General features: G+C 46.5%; 1 pseudogene; it reads right to left on the bottom strand.

Annotated features, from left to right (window-relative positions):
* LOC124033465 overlaps positions 1 to 1,840 on the bottom strand; it is a 28,436-nt pseudogene extending 26,596 nt beyond the window's left edge.
* Between the last annotated feature and the right edge of the window lie 14,331 nt (positions 1,841 to 16,171).

Here is a 16,171-nt window from a genome sequence, read left to right as displayed (position 1 = left end):
TCTACTGTATCTTGCCTATGCCGCTCTGTACCATCACTCACTCATATATCTTTATGTACATATTCTTATCCCCTTACACTTGTGTCTATAAGGTAGTAGTTTTGGAATTGTTAGCTAGATTACTTGTTGGTTATTACTGCATTGTCGGAACTAGAAGCACAAGCATTTCGCTACACTCGCATTAACATCTGCTAACCATGTGTATGTGACAAATAACATTTGATTTGATTTGGATTTGATTTTGATTAGGCCTGCGTTTTTATTATTAGCATTTTGTAATGTCTATTTTAATATTGAGGAATATTTCACTTTCTCTAGTTATAGGAACATGAATTTGTGCATGAGGCAAAAGTAATGCGGTGTGACTCGAGTTTTGCCATCAGTAGTAGGATGGTGTCCTCTCTCTGTTCAGTTTCACAGGACAAATGGAGAAAGCAGGGACTGTGAGAGGTGGACCCTCTGCTGCTCTCTCCCTCCCTCCACTGAGACTGACCATCAGATGCAGGTACCATCAGTCCATTAAAATAAAAAGTGAATTACTTCAATTTAAGCTCAGCTGTGCCTTGCAAGTGGTACAACTGATATATTTTGTTATCAAAGCTTGAGTTTATAAATATAATATGGTCTTAGAAGAACAATATTGGCAGGCCAGGCACATATAGCAAATATGCTGTGATAATATTTTTGGCCTACTGCAAAAGCTTCATTCCTACAGAACTGTTTTTATTCATGTTGAATAGGCTTACATGTTTTTAAAATAATCTGAGCGGTAGACCTCAGCTTGTTTTTTGACTGCAAAAGTGATCTTGACTCAGAAAAGTTTGGTGACCACTGCAGTGGAGTATTGCGATACTATTTTTGACAATATATCAATTCTATGACTGCAAGTATCAATTCTCTTTCTTTTTTTGCAAGGTTGTTAATGTTAGCTAGTGCTAGTTGGCTGTATTTGCGCAAAAACTTCGGTATTTATTATATAATGTTAGCTCGTCTTCAATCTTACTTTTAAATGGTGAGGCAACATGTTTTCAGCACTTAACTAATCAAAATTAGTATTTTATTAAAATGTGTTTATTATTATGCCTCTCTCCTGTCCCTCTGCCGCAGACATATAGTGAGCAATATTTATTTAACATCGAATTGTGATAAATCGTGATACATATGGAATCGTGATACATATGGAATCGTGATACATATTGTATCGGCACCTAGCTACAGTAAGTATCGTGATAATATCTTATCGTGAGGTCCCTGGCAATTATTTCAGAAACAACCCCTCTGTAGAGACTAGCTAATATTAGCCACAAACTGGAGCTGTAACCACCTATTATTTCACTATTCTGCGAGTAAATTTAAAGTTAGACATGCATAGTTAGTTAGTTACCTGGCAAAGTTGCTGATTGATGCCTGACTGCCAGCCTGCAAACAGTATGCCGCTCTTTTCACGGACTTGAATTATGGGGAGTTTCAGGCCCTGAAGTGAACATAATTGTACACTTGCAAAGCCTATCTAAAAACGAGCGCTGAGAGATTTACGTTGTAAACTTCCCTTGCTTGGCTAATCATTTGGAACGTACTCCAAGATGGCGACGGGGATTCCCCCAAGGGCATAAGGCAAGGGTAAGTGGACGAGGTGTGTCTTTTAAATGTTTGGACCGCAGACAGTGTCTCACCCTGGATGGTTCAGGAAGTACTGACATCTACTGATGCCCAGCAGGTATCCGAGGCCATGGGACATGAAGACAGAGCCCATGTGGACCTTCAGCATGTACTCCACACTCCCACGCAGGATCTCAATCTTCACCAGCTCCTGCAGAACCCAGTCAGCCAGACAGTGCATCTCTGTCCACTTGACCTCTGAAACAGAAGACTTGTTTTGTGGACTGGATCTAGTATTCACTATTAAAGGCATAGCCCATTTGATTTGCTCACAAGCATATATGGATGAAGGGAGCTGACACTTTATGTAGAAATATTTGTAAGTATGCATGTGTTTAATGAGAGCCATGATGGTCCGTGATGACTTCAGCAAAGCCTCAGAGTGTTTTCTCCACCCATGTCAAACAGACAATAAATTGTTCCCAGCATGCACATCAGAATGGATAAAAGTTTTGAGTGGAGGCGGTTTGCCTTTCAAAGGTGCTCATGTTGTGTCACCATGGGCGCTCCAAACAGCCACTTTAAATCTCCATCAGTATCCCTATGCACACAGCAGCCTGCCTCAGGTTCAAATACAGTCAAGCTGTGCTATGTTTATGAATAAACCCATGGGAGAGCCACTCAGGGCTACAAGACTAAAGGATCCATCTTCTGTGTATCAATATTTAAAACCTGCTCAACTTTCAACCTCTAAGACAAACGTTCATGAAGAATCCAGTGGGTATGTTAAAGAGGCTTTCCAAGAGTTCCCCTTTCAAACACCATCATCTTTTTAATACCCTCTTAGATGTTTAGTTCTGGACCAGTTCCGACTGACAAATAATGCCAAAAAGCCCAATCTGTCTGCTCTCTGATTCCACTCTCTAAGCAGAGCTGACTTGGAAGTGTCAGGTTTCAGAGACCGACATTTGCATAGGGAGTGAGCTGTCACATTTTCTGGCCTATCCAGACAAAGAATCGATGATCTGTTCCTCTGAGCGAGTGAGCCCAGCTTGAGAGACAACAAATGAGCGGTGACAGTCTTGCGAGTCCAGCCATTGTGGTTTCATCTTGCTGTGATTTTCTTAGCAATTTAGAGCTCTCAACATCAAAAAATATGTATTTTAATATCATTTAAACAAGATCCCTTTCTCTTGGTCACAAGAAGGATGAAATCACTTTGTGCTTAAAGCTGAAATTGTCATGAGTATGCACACATTTGAATGGGGTTTGAATTTAGGAGAAAATTCTCTGTCGACAGTTATATGAAATAGTGCCAATATGGTATTGTCACTAAGTATGATCCAATTTATTTTACAGCTAACAGAAATGTGAAATCTTATAGTAAGTTGTTTGGGTCATAGGAAATGATGGCACTATATAACTGTCGACAGGGAATCTTCTCCTAAATGTACACTGATCGGCACAGGGACACCATTCAAATGTGGTGCAGACTCATTACAACTTCAGCTTTAAGCACAACGTGGGACCAAGAGAAAGGGATCTTTAATTAGATTCAATTCTGTGATCAAGAGAAAGCGACATTCTTTCAATTATATTAAATTATTTTGTATTTTCTCTTGTTGAGATGAAAAAGTATTTGATTGGTACTATATTTAGAAAGTATTTCAGTCATTTCAAGTCTTATTGCCCCACTTTTGTTGAATAGGAAAAAAATAAATGCAACATCCAACAATTTCAAAGATTTTACAGAGCTACTGTTCATATAAGGAAATCAGTCCATTTAAATAAATTCATTAGGCACTAATATATGGATTTCACATGACTGGGAATACAGATATGCATCTGCTCGTCACAGATACCTGAGAAAAAAGGTAGAGGCGTGGATCAGAAAACCAGTCAGTATCTGGTGTGACGACCATTTGCCTCATGCAGCGCGACACATCTCCTTCACATAGAGTTGATCAGGCTGTTGATTGTGGCCTGTGGAATGTTGTCCCACTCCTCTTCAGTGGCGAAGTTGCTGGATATTGTCGGGAACTGGAACACGCTATCGTACACGTTGATCCAAAGCATCCCACACATTCTCAATGGGTGACATGTCTGGTGGGTATGCAGGCCATGGAAGGACTGGGACATTCTGGCGCAACAATGGGCCTCAGGTATTTCTGTGCATTCAAATTGCCATTGATAAAATGCAATTGTGTTCGATGTCCATAGCTTATGCCTGCCCATGTCATAACCCCACCTGTCATGTATTGTCATGTCTTGTCCCTGTGCTTTCTCTTCTCTTCGTTTCCCCCTGCTGGTCGTATTAGGTTACTTTCTCTCTCTCTATCTCTCTCTCTCTCTTTCGTTCCGTTCCTGCCCCCAGCTGTTCCTCATTCTCCTAACGACCTCGTTTACTCTCTCACACCTGTTCCCTCTTTTGCCCTCTGATTAAGTCTCTATTTCTCTCTCTGTCTCTGCTTCTGTCCTTGTCGGATTCTTGTTTGCTTTGCCCTTGTTCCGTCCTGTTGTAATCTGCCTCTTCTTCTATCCTTCGGGTAGGCCCGCGCCTACCCGAAGGGACCTGCAGTCTGTTGCCGCTAGCCCTGCAATTCTCCTCAACTACTTGAAGGGGGACTGTCCTGTTAAGATTGAGAATTTATGTTTTCCCTGTTTGGAAATTAAAAAACTCTGTTTCTGTTATATCGCTTTTGGGTCCTCACTCACCTGCATAACAGAAGAATCCGACCAAGAATGGACCCAGCGACTTCGGATCCTCGCTACTCAGCCGTCGAGATCCAGGGAGCGATGCTAGGCAGACACGAGCAGGAATTGTCTGCTGCTCGGCATGCCGTTGAGACCCTGGCCGCCCAAGTCTCCGACCTCTCAAAACATTTTCACAATCTCCGTCTCGATCCACCAGCTACTTCCAGGGCTTCCGAGTCTCCGGAGCCCAGAATTAATAACCCACCGTGTTACTCTGGGCAGCCCACTGAATGCCGCACGTTCCTCACCCAGTGTGATATTGTGTTCTCTCTCCAGCCCAACACATACTCCAGGGGTAGAGCTCGTATCGCCTACGTCATATCTCTCCTTACTGGACGGGCTCGTGAGTGGGGCACAGTAATCTGGGAAGCAAGGGCTGAGTGTACTAACGAGTATCAGAACTTTAAAGAGGAGATGATACGGGTTTTTGATCGTTCAGTTTTTGGGAAAGAAGCTTCCAGGGCCCTGTCTTCCCTATGTCAAGGTAATCGATCCATAACGGATTACTCTATAGAGTTTCGCACTCTTGCTTCCTCCAGTGACTCGAACGAGCCGGCGTTACTCGCTCGTTTTCTGGAGGGTCTCCACGCGGAGGTAAAGGATGAGATTCTCTCCCGGGAGGTTCCTTCCAGCGTGGATTCTTTGATTGAACTCGCTATTCGCATAGAACGACGGGTAGATCTTCGTCACTGAGCTCGTGGAAGAGAGCTCGCGTTAACAGTGTCCCCCCTCTCCGCATCACTACCATCTCCCCCCACTGGCTCAGGTGTTGAGCCCATGAAGCTGGGGGGTATTCGCATCTCGACTAAGGAGAGGGAACGGAGAATCACCAACCGCCTCTGTCTCTATTGCGGTTCCGCTGGTCATTTTGTCATTTCATGTCCAGTAAAAGCCAGAGCTCATCAGTAAGTGGAGGGCTACTGGTGAGCGCTACTACTCAGGTCTCTCCGTCAAGATCCTGTACTACCTTGTCGGTCCATCTACGCTGGACCGGTTCGGCAGCTTCCTGCAGTGCCTTGATAGACTCTGGGGCGGAGGGCTGTTTTATGGACGAAGCCTGGGCTCGGGAACATGACATTCCTCTCAGACAGTTAGGGGAGCCCACGGCCATGTTCGCCTTGGATGGTAGTCCTCTCCCCAGGATATTATGTGAAACGCTACCTTTAACCCTCACTGTCTCTGGTAATCATAGCGAAACCATTTACTTTTTGATTTTTCGTTCACCTTTTACACCTGTTGTTTTGGGTCATCCCTGGCTAGTGTGTCATAATCCTTCTATTAATTGGTCTAGTAATTCTATCCTCTCCTGGAACGTTTCTTGTCATGTGAAATGTTTAATGTCTGCTATCCCTCCTGTTTCTTCTGCCCCCTCTTCACAGGAGGAGCCTGGTGATTTGACAGGGGTGCCGGAGGAATATCATGATCTGCGCACGGTCTTCAGTCGGTCCAGGGCCACCTCTCTTCCTCCTCACCGGTCGTATGATTGTAGTATTGATCTCCTTCCGGGTACCACTCCCCCCCCCGGGGTAGACTATACTCTCTGTCGGCTCCCGAACGTAAGGCTCTCGAAGATTATCTGTCTGTTGCTCTCGACGCCGGTACCGTAGTTCCTTCTTCCTCTCCCGCCGGAGCGGGTTTTTTTTTTGTTAAGAAAAAAGACGGTACCCTGCGCCCCTGCGTGGATTATCGAGGGCTGAATGACATAACGGTTAAGAATTGTTATCCGCTTCCCCTTATGTCTTCAGCCTTCGAGATTCTGCAGGGAGCCAGGTTTTTTACTAAGTTGGACCTTCGTAACGCTTACCATCTCGTGCGCATCAGGGAGGGGGACGAGTGGAAAACGGCGTTTAACACTCCGTTAGGGCACTTAGCCCTAGGCGAATGGCGACAGTGGTTGGAGGGGGCGACCATTCATTACATTACATTACATTTAAGTCATTTAGCAGACGCTCTTATCCAGAGCGACTTACAAATTGGTGATTCACCTTATGACATCCAGTGGAACAGCCACTTTACAATAGTGCATCTAAATATTTTAAGGGGGGGAGTGGGGGGGTGAGAAGGATTACTTTATCCTATCCTAGGTATTCCTTAAAGAGGTGGGGTTTCAGGTGTCTCCGGAAGGTGGTGATTGACTCCGCTGTCCTGGCGTCGTGAGGGAGTTTGTTCCACCATTGGGGAGCCAGAGCAGCGAACAGTTTTGACTGGGCTGAGCGGGAATTGTACTTCCTCAGTGGTAGGGAGGCGAGCAGGCCAGAGGTGGATGAACGCTGTGCCCTTATTTGGGTGTAGGGCCTGATCAGAGCCTGGAGGTACTGAGGTGCCGTTCCCCTCACAGCTCCGTAGGCAAGCACCATGGTCTTGTAGCGGATGCGAGCTTCAACTGGAAGCCAGTGGAGAGAGCGGAGGAGCGGGGTGACGTGAGAGAACTTGGGAAGGTTGAACACTAGACGGGCTGCGGCGTTCTGGATGAGTTGTAGGGGTTTAATGGCACAGGCAGGGAGCCCAGCCAACAGCGAGTTGCAGTAATCCAGACGGGAGATGACAAGTGCCTGGATTAGGACCTGCGCCGCTTCCTGTGTGAGGCAGGGTCGTACTCTGCGGATGTTGTAGAGCATGAACCTACAGGAACGGGCCACCGCCTTGATGTTAGTTGAGAACGACAGGGTGTTGTCCAGGATCACGCCAAGGTTCTTAGCGCTCTGGGAGGAGGACACAATGGAGTTGTCAACCGTGATGGCGAGATCATGGAACGGGCAGTCCTTCCCCGGGAGGAAGAGCAGCTCCATCTTGCCGAAGTTCAGCTTGAGGTGGTGATCCGTCATCCACACTGATATGTCTGCCAGACATGCAGAGATGCGATTCGCCACCTGGTCATCAGAAGGGGGAAAGGAGAAGATTAATTGTGTGTCGTCTGCATAGCAATGATAGGAGAGACCATGTGAGGTTATGACAGAGCCAAGTGACTTGGTGTATAGCGAGAATAGGAGAGGGCCTAGAACAGAGCCCTGGGGGACACCAGTGGTGAGGAGACAGATTCTCGCCACGCCACCTGGTAGGAACGACCTGTCAGGTAGGACGCAATCCAAGCGTGGGCCGCGCCGGAGATGCCCAACTCGGAGAGGGTGGAGAGGAGGATCTCTATGGTTCACAGTATCGAAGGCAGCCGATAGGTCTAGAAGGATGAGAGCAGAGGAGAGAGAGTTAGCTTTAGCGGTGCGGAGCGCCTCCGTGATACAGAGAAGAGCAGTCTCAGTTGAATGACTAGTCTTGAAACCTGACTGATTTGGATCAAGAAGGTCATTCTGAGAGAGATAGCTGGAGAGCTGACCAAGGACGGCACGTTCAAGAGTTTTGGAGAGAAAAGAAAGAAGGGATACTGGTCTGTAGTTGTTGACATCGGAGGGATCGAGTGTAGGTTTTTTCAGAAGGGGTGCAACTCTCGCTCTCTTGAAGACGGAAGGGACGTAGCCAGCGGTCAGGGATAAGTTGATGAGCGAGGTGAGGTAAGGGAGAAGGTCTCCGGAAATGGTCTGGAGAAGAGAGGAGGGGATAGGGTCAAGCAGGCAGGTTGTTGGGTGGCCGGCCGTCACAAGACGCGAGATTTCATCTGGAGAGAGAGGGGAGAAAGAGGTCAGAGCACAGGGTAGGGCAGTGTGAGCAGAACCAGCGGTGTCGTTTGACTTAGCAAACGAGGATCGGATGTCGTCGACCTTCTTTTCAAAATGGTTGACGAAGTCATCTGCAGAGAGGGAGGAGGGGGGGGGGGAGGAGGATTCAGGAGGGAGGAGAAGGTGGCAAAGAGCTTCCTAGGGTTAGAGGCAGATGCTTGGAATTTAGAGTGGTAGAAAGTGGCTTTAGCAGCAGAGACAGAGGAGGAAAATGTAGAGAGGAGGGAGTGAAAGGATGCCAGGTCCGCAGGGAGGCAAGTTTTCCTCCATTTCCGCTCGGCTGCCCGGAGCCCTGTTCTGTGAGCTCGCAATGAGTCGTCAAGCCACGGAGCGGGAGGGAGGACCGAGCCGGCCTGGAAGATAGGGGACATAGAGAGTCAAAGGATGCAGAAAGGGAGGAGAGGAGGGTTGAGGAGGCAGAATCAGGAGATAGGTTGGAAAAGGTTTGAGCAGAGGGAAGAGATGATAGGATGGAAGAGGAGAGAGTAGCGGGGGGAGAGAGAGCGAAGGTTGGGACGGCGCGATACCATCCGAGTAGGGGCAGTGTGGGAAGTGTTGGATGAGAGCGAGAGGGAAAAGGATACAAGGTAGTGGTCGGAGACTTGGAGGGGAGTTGCAATGAGGTTAGTGGAAAAACAGCATCTAGTAAAGATGAGGTCGAGCGTATTGCCTGCCTTGTGAGTGGGGGGGGAGGTGAGAGGGTGAGGTCAAAAGAGGAGAGGAGTGGAAAGAAGGAGGCAGAGAGGAATGAGTCAAAGGTAGACGTGGGGAGGTTAAAGTCACCCAGAACTGTGAGAGGTGAGCCGTCCTCAGGAAAGGAGCTTATCAAGGCATCAAGCTCATTGATGAACTCTCCGAGGGGACCTGGAGGGCGATAAATGATAAGGATGTTAAGCTTGAAAGGGCTGGTAACTGTGACAGCATGAAATTCAAAGGAGGCGATAGACAGATGGGTAAGGGGAGAAAGAGAGAATGACCACTTGGGAGAGATAAGGATCCCGATGCCACCACCCCGCTGACCAGAAGCTCTCGGGGTGTGCGAGAACACGTGGGCGGACGAAGAGAGAGCAGTAGGAGTAGCAGTGTTATCTGTGGTGATCCATGTTTCTGTCAGTGCCAAGAAGTCGAGGGACTGGAGGGAGGCATAGGCTGAGATGAACTCTGCCTTGTTGGCTGCAGATCGGCAGTTCCAGAGGCTACCGGAGACCTGGAACTCCACGTGGGTCGTGCGCGCTGGGACCACCAGATTAGGGTGGCAGCGGCCACGCGGTGTGGAGCGTTTGTATGGTCTGTGCAGAGAGGAGAGAACAGGGATAGACAGACACATAGTTGACAGGCTACAGAAGAGGCTACGCTAATGCAAGGAGATTGGAATGACAAGTGGACTACACGTCTCAAATGTTCAGAAAGTTAAGCTTACGTAGCAAGAATCTTATTGACTAAAATGATTAAAATGATACAGTACTGCTGAAGTAGACTAGCTGGCAGTGGCTGCGTTGTTGACTTTGTAGGCTAGCTGGCAGTGGCTGCGTTGTTGACACTACACTAATCAAGTCGTTCCGTTGAGTGTAATAGTTTCTACAGTGCTGCTATTCGGGGCTAGCTGGCTAGCTAGCAGTGTTGATTACGTTACGTTGCGTTAAAAGAACGACAATAGCTGGCTAGCTAACCTAGAAAATCGCTCTAGACTACACAATTATCTTTGATACACAGACGGCTATGTAGCTAGCTATGTAGCTAGCTACGATCAAACAAATCAAACCGTTGTGCTGTAATGAAATGAAATGAAAAATGTGATACTACCTGTGGAGCGAAGCGGATTGCGACCGGGTTGTTGAGTGCGGAAGTTCTATTCAGTAGACGTTGGCTAGCTGTTGGCTAGCTAGCAGTGTCTCCTACGTTAAGGACGACAAATAGCTGGCTAGCTAACCTCGGTAAATTAAGATAATCACTCTAAGACTACACGCTCTAAACTACACAATTATCTTGGATACGAAGACAGCAAAGACAACTATGTAGCTAGCTAACACTACACTAATCAAGTCGTTCAGTTGAGTGTAATAGTTTCTACAGTGCTGCTATTCGGTAGACGGTGGACGTATGCTAGCTGGCTAGCTGCTGGGCAGATAGCAGTGTAGACTACGTTAGGACGACGAAATACGAAGTTGCAATAGAAGTGCTGACTGTTTCACTTTGTTGTCCTCTTTCTTTTCCTTTTCTTCTGTCCTTCTTTTGTCCTTATTTTGTCTTCCTTTCTTCTGTTACTACATATTTTTTGTTGTCATTCCTTTTGTCGTTTGGACTGACCATAAGAACCTTGAGTACATCCGTTCTGCCAAACGACTCAATGCGCGTCAGGCTCGTTGGGCGTTGTTTTTCGCTCGTTTCGAGTTCGTTATTTCTTATCGTCCGGGCTCTAAGAACACCAAGCCTGATGCTTTATCCTGTCTCTTCAGTTTTTCAGTAGCCTCCACCGACCCCGAGGGGATTCTCCCTGAGGGGCGTGTTGTCGGGTTGACTGTCTGGGGAATTGAGAGGCAGGTAAAGCAAGCACTCACTCACACTCCGTCGCCGCGCGCTTGTCCTAGGAACCTTCTTTTCATTCCCGTTTCTACTCGTCTGGCCGTTCTTCAGTGGGCTCACTCTGCCAAGTTAGCCGGCCACCCCGGCGTTCGGGGTACGCTTGCTTCTATTCGCCAGCGTTTTTGGTGGCCTACTCAGGAGCGTGACACGCGTCGTTTCGTGGCTGCTTGTTCGGACTGCGCGCAGACTAAGTCCGGTAACTCTCCTCCTGCCGGTCGTCTCAGACCGCTTTCCATTCCCTCTCGACCGTGGTCTCACATCGCCTTAGACTTTATTACTGGTCTGCCTTCGTCAGTGGGGAAGACTGTTATTCTAACGGTTGTCGATAGGTTCTCTAAGGCGGCTCATTTTATTCCCCTCGCTAAGCTTCCTTCCGCTAAAGAGACGGCACAAATCATCATTGAGAATGTGTTCAGAATTCATGGCCTTCCGTCAGACGCCGTTTCGGACAGGGGTCCGCAATTCACGTCTCAATTTTGGAGGGAGTTTTGTCGTTTGATTGGGGCTTCCGTCAGTTTCTCTTCCGGTTTTCATCCCCAGTCTAACGGTCAAGCTGAACGGGCCAATCAGACTATTGGTCGCATCTTACGCAGTCTTTCCTTTCGAAACCCTGCGTCTTGGGCAGAACAGCTCCCTTGGGCAGAATACGCTCACAACTCGCTTCCTTCGTCTGCGACCGGGCTATCTCCTTTTCAGAGTAGCCTCGGGTACCAGCCTCCTCTGTTCTCGTCCCAGCTCGCCGAGTCCAGCGTCCCCTCCGCTCAGGCTTTTGTCCAACGTTGTGAGCGCACCTGGAAGAGGGTCAGGTCTGCACTTTGCCGTTATAGGGCGCAGACTGTGAGAGCCGCTAATAAGCGTAGGACTAAGAGTCCTAGGTATTGTCGCGGTCAGAGAGTGTGGCTCTCCACTCGTAACCTTCCCCTTACGACAGCTTCTCGCAAATTGACCCCGCGGTTCATTGGTCCGTTCCGTATTTCTCAGGTCGTTAATCCTGTCGCAGTGCGACTTCTTCTTCCGTGACATCTACGTCGCGTCCACCCGGTCTTCCATGTCTCCTGTGTCAAGCCTTTTCTTCGCGCCCCCGTTCGTCTTCCCCCCCGTCCTTGTCGAGGGCGCACCTATCTACAGGGTCCGGAAGATTATGGACATGCGTCCTCGGGGACGTGGTCATCAATACCTAGTGCATTGGGAGGGGTACGGTCCTGAGGAAAGGAGTTGGGTTCCATCTCGGGACGTGCTGGACCGTTCGCTGATCGATGATTTCCTCCGTTGCCGCCAGGTTTCCTCCTCGAGTGCGCCAGGAGGCGCTCGGTGAGTGGGGGGGTACTGTCATGTATTGTCATGTCTTGTCCCTGTGCTTTCTCTTCTCTTCGTTTCCCCCTGCTGGTCGTATTAGGTTACTTTCTCTCTCTCTATCTCTCTCTCTTTCGTTCCGTTACTGCCCCCAGCTGTTCCTCATTCTCCTAACGACCTCGTTTACTCTCTCACACCTGTTCCCTCTTTTGCCCTCTGATTAAGTCTCTATTTCTTTCTCTGTCTCTGCTTCTGTCCTTGTCGGATTCTTGTTTGCTTTGCCCTTGTTCCGTCCTGTTGTAATCTGCCTCTTCTTCAGATACTGCGTGTGAGCAGGTGTCCCTATCCTCTACGGCCCGCGCCTACCCGAAGGGACCTGCAGTCTGTTGCCGCTAGCCCTACAATTCTCCTCAACTCCTTGAAGGGGGACTCTCCTGTTAAGATTGAGGATTTATGTTTTCCCTGTTTGGACATCTCCTGTAAAGATTGAGGATTTATGTTTTCCCTGTTTGGACATTAAAAGACTCTGTTTCTGTTATATCGCTTTTGGGTCCTCACTCACCTGCATAACACCACCACCACGATGGGACACTGTTCACAATGTTGACATCAACAAACCGCTCACCCTCACAACGCCATACACGCTGTCTGCTATCTGCACGGTACAGTTGAAACAGATGAATCCGTGAAGAGCACACTTCTCCATCGTGCCAGTGGTGAACATTTAACCACTGAAGTAGGATATGACCCCGAATTGCAGTCAGGTCAAGACCCTGGTGAGGACGGCTAGCACGCAGATGAGCTTCCCTGAGATGGTTTCTGACAATTTGTGCAGAAATCCTTCAGATGTGCAAACCCACAGTTTCATCAGCTGTCTGGGTGATTGGTCTCAGACGATCCCGGATGTGGAGGTCCTGGGCTGGTGTGGTTACACGTGGTCTGCGGTTGTGAGGCAGGTTGGACGTACTGCCAAATTCTCTAAAACTATGTTGGAGGTAGCTTATTTATGATAGAAGAATTAACATTCAATTCTCTGACAACAGCTCTGGTAGGCATTCCTGTTTGTTGTGTGACAGAACTACACATTTTAGAGTGGCCTTTTATTCTCCCAATGCATATGCCACACCTGTCAGGTGGATGGAATATCTTGGCAAAGGAGAAATGCTCACGGACAGGGATGTTAACACATTTGTGCACAATATTTGAGAGAAATAAGCTTTTTGTGCATATGGAACATTTCTGGGAACTTTTATTTCTGTTCATGAAACATTGGACCAACATTTTACATGTTGCGTTTATATTTTTGTTCAGTATAAAATCACATTTTCATATTTTCACAATTTTTGTACTTTGTAGCCTATGTTCTGAAAAGTGAGTACACCTCAGCCATTTATAACTATTTTACTATAAAGGTGAGTTCCATAACTTTCTAAAACAATGTTATTTTTTATGGCCATCTCATGTAAAATAATTATATTTGGGTATATCTATTTTGGCAAAATATCTATTTTGGCAAAGCTGCCACTTTGCCACATAAAACCTGTACTGTTTATGTAATAATAGCTCATATTAAATATATAATGAAACATCTTACAGCTTCAATCACACTCTAGGGTTAGGCCATATGATGACTGAATCCAAGGTCAGATCACATCAGGGACAGCACTGCATCCATCATGTTTCCTAAAATAACAGGGGAAAACTACAGTAAGACACCACTATATGGACAGCAGGGGGAGGTGTAACTCTCTTTGGATACAGTACTGTACTGTCAATCCAAAACTGAGAAACAATGGATCTCTAAGAGTATTTCTTGATACCAAATGTAGCTAAGCTACATGAAAACCCCAGAATATTTTGATTGCCTTGTGGTATAAAACAAAGGAGGAGAAAATAGGAGCAAAATGTAACAGTAAGGTACAGTAGTGGTTCTCAAACTTTTTCTGTCACTGTACCACCAACTGCATTTTGCTCTGCCAGGAGTACCCTTGATGTACACCCTCATGTGCATTTTACCATTAGGCCTATGGTCTCATGAGTCTTCTCAAGTGGATAGGCCAAGTACCCCCAGTGGTCCTAGTATCCCTGGTTGGATCAACTGAGGTACAGTATTTACAGTGATTGCTGATTCACCATGTATCATCCACTATAGACTTGTCATTGGGAGCTCCTAGATGACCATAGTACAGCACTGAGTTGTGTCGTCTGTTGAGTATATAAAAACATTTATCATCATCAAGATAGCGGGCACGAGTCAAGTAAAAAAAATAGAACCACTTTTGTGCAAAATTGCAAAATCACCCTCGTACTTTTTTCTTAAATTAAGAAAAAGAGAAGCTCACTATAACAACAGTTTACAGGCCAAACTGTAATCATCATATTTACTTAAAAACATTTCATCCAAAATATACTGATGTTATTCACCACCAGCCGTAGCAGTCCTGGACCAGCAGAGAGGAACTGGAACTGCCAGTAGCACAAACAGTACAGTAAAGCTTGGGCTCCAAAATGTCAAGACACCCCGATCCCTGCATACAGTGCCAGTTCCCCTGAATCCTAAATGTTATCTCTACTGCCAGCTGCATGTTCTGATGATACAGTTGAACTGTGGAGCTTTGAACTGAAAACCTGAGGGCTTGGGACCATTACAGTGGCTTGAAGGATGTCCTAGAAGAAAGCAATGCTGTAACTTGTAGTAAACAAAATGGAGAAAGACATAAAACACACTAGCTGGGATGTCGCTTTGTAAAGAAAGCCGAGGCGACTTCAAAACGAAATAGTGGTCATAGCTATTACCATTGCCAATGGCCCATTGAAGTGGTAAAAGAAGATGAATTTCATGAATTATAGATTATGTTCACCATAAATTTAATTCTGTGAAGTGAGGGGGGGAAGTGCCTTGCGTTCCACAGATACAGGTGTAGGAGGTGTGACACATTCCCCCATGAGAGTAGCAGTAGTGCTGGAACAGGCTGCAACAGAAAAGCACTGATGTGAGGATCACACAAAACTACAGATTTAGCTATTAACCTATTGGTAGGACATTATCCTCTTTACCCCTTTACATACAGAGCAGAAGACGATTTTCTTATTAAGGAGATGAAAATATAAATCACCCACCTTGAAAATCTCCATCTATATTTATGTTTTTATCTTGTGAGACTGAAAGAGTGATTATTCACCAATCAACTCGCTGAAATTCAAGTTGATGTAAACAGAAGAGTAAACGTTTTCACAGCAGGTAATCTGTTGTCTCGGCAGTAACTAAACCTGAGCCAACAACTACAGGTAATGTAACTGCCAAAATAAAGGAAACACTTCAGTAAATTAGGGATATAAAGTATATTGAAAGCAGGTTCTTGAGTTGTATTTAATTAAGCATGAACATCCTTAGGGTCATGTATAAGTATGCCCAGTATTTTGGCTACCATGGCTAGATCTCAGTGACTTTGAAAAGAGGGGTCTCAAAGTAGCATAGGGGGGTGTCTCAGTCACCAGATCTCAACCCAATAGAGTGGTGCCTGAGACAGCGTTTTCCAACACCATCAACAAAACACCAAATTATGGAATTTCTCATGGAAGAATGGTGGCACATCTTTCCAATAGAGTTCCAGACACTTGTAGAATCTATGCCAAGGTGCATTGAAGCTGTTCTGGAGACTCGTGCTGGCCCAACGCCCTATTTGCACACTTTTGTTTCCATTATTTAGGCAGTTACCGGTACATCCTACTGTAAACCTGAGCTGTTGGATTTCCTCGCTCTCCAGCTTGATAAAAATATCAGCAGAGAGCTGTGTTAGTTTGTTAGACATATAAGAGCAACATGGAGAGTTCAACAAAAAGCCAGCAGCCGCCAGCTACAGTAGGAGAGAGGGAGAGGAGAAAGGGGAAAAAAGAGAGATAAGAAAGGCGGAAAGCTCAGTCTCTCCTCCCAAAGCAAACCAAGGGAGGCATCGTTCGTGGAGACGCGGTGCAGTCAATTAGGCAGATAGTGGGGTGGTGAGCGGCGCTGCTATCATAACTCAGATTTTTTACACTCTTCAACCACCCAGATGAAGGTTTAATTAAAACAGAAAAAGCTGCCAGTGAGAGAGAAACAGGAAATAGATGCTGCTGAGTGGGTGGCATCTCCAGATGATCACAGCACCAGAAGCTTTCAAGGAGATGCAGTGGAAGAAAGCATAGACATAAGTGGGTGGTTGGAGAATAATGATTTGTACCCCAAAATGGAACACAAATGTTATCATTTTATATTTGCTATACTTTAAAAA

The sequence above is a fragment of the Oncorhynchus gorbuscha genome, linkage group LG04 (assembly GCF_021184085.1).
Source record: "Oncorhynchus gorbuscha isolate QuinsamMale2020 ecotype Even-year linkage group LG04, OgorEven_v1.0, whole genome shotgun sequence".
In the NCBI taxonomy this organism is placed as follows: domain Eukaryota; kingdom Metazoa; phylum Chordata; class Actinopteri; order Salmoniformes; family Salmonidae; genus Oncorhynchus; species Oncorhynchus gorbuscha.
Note: the sequence above shows the minus strand (reverse complement) of the source record. Positions and strands in the feature narration are given on the sequence as shown.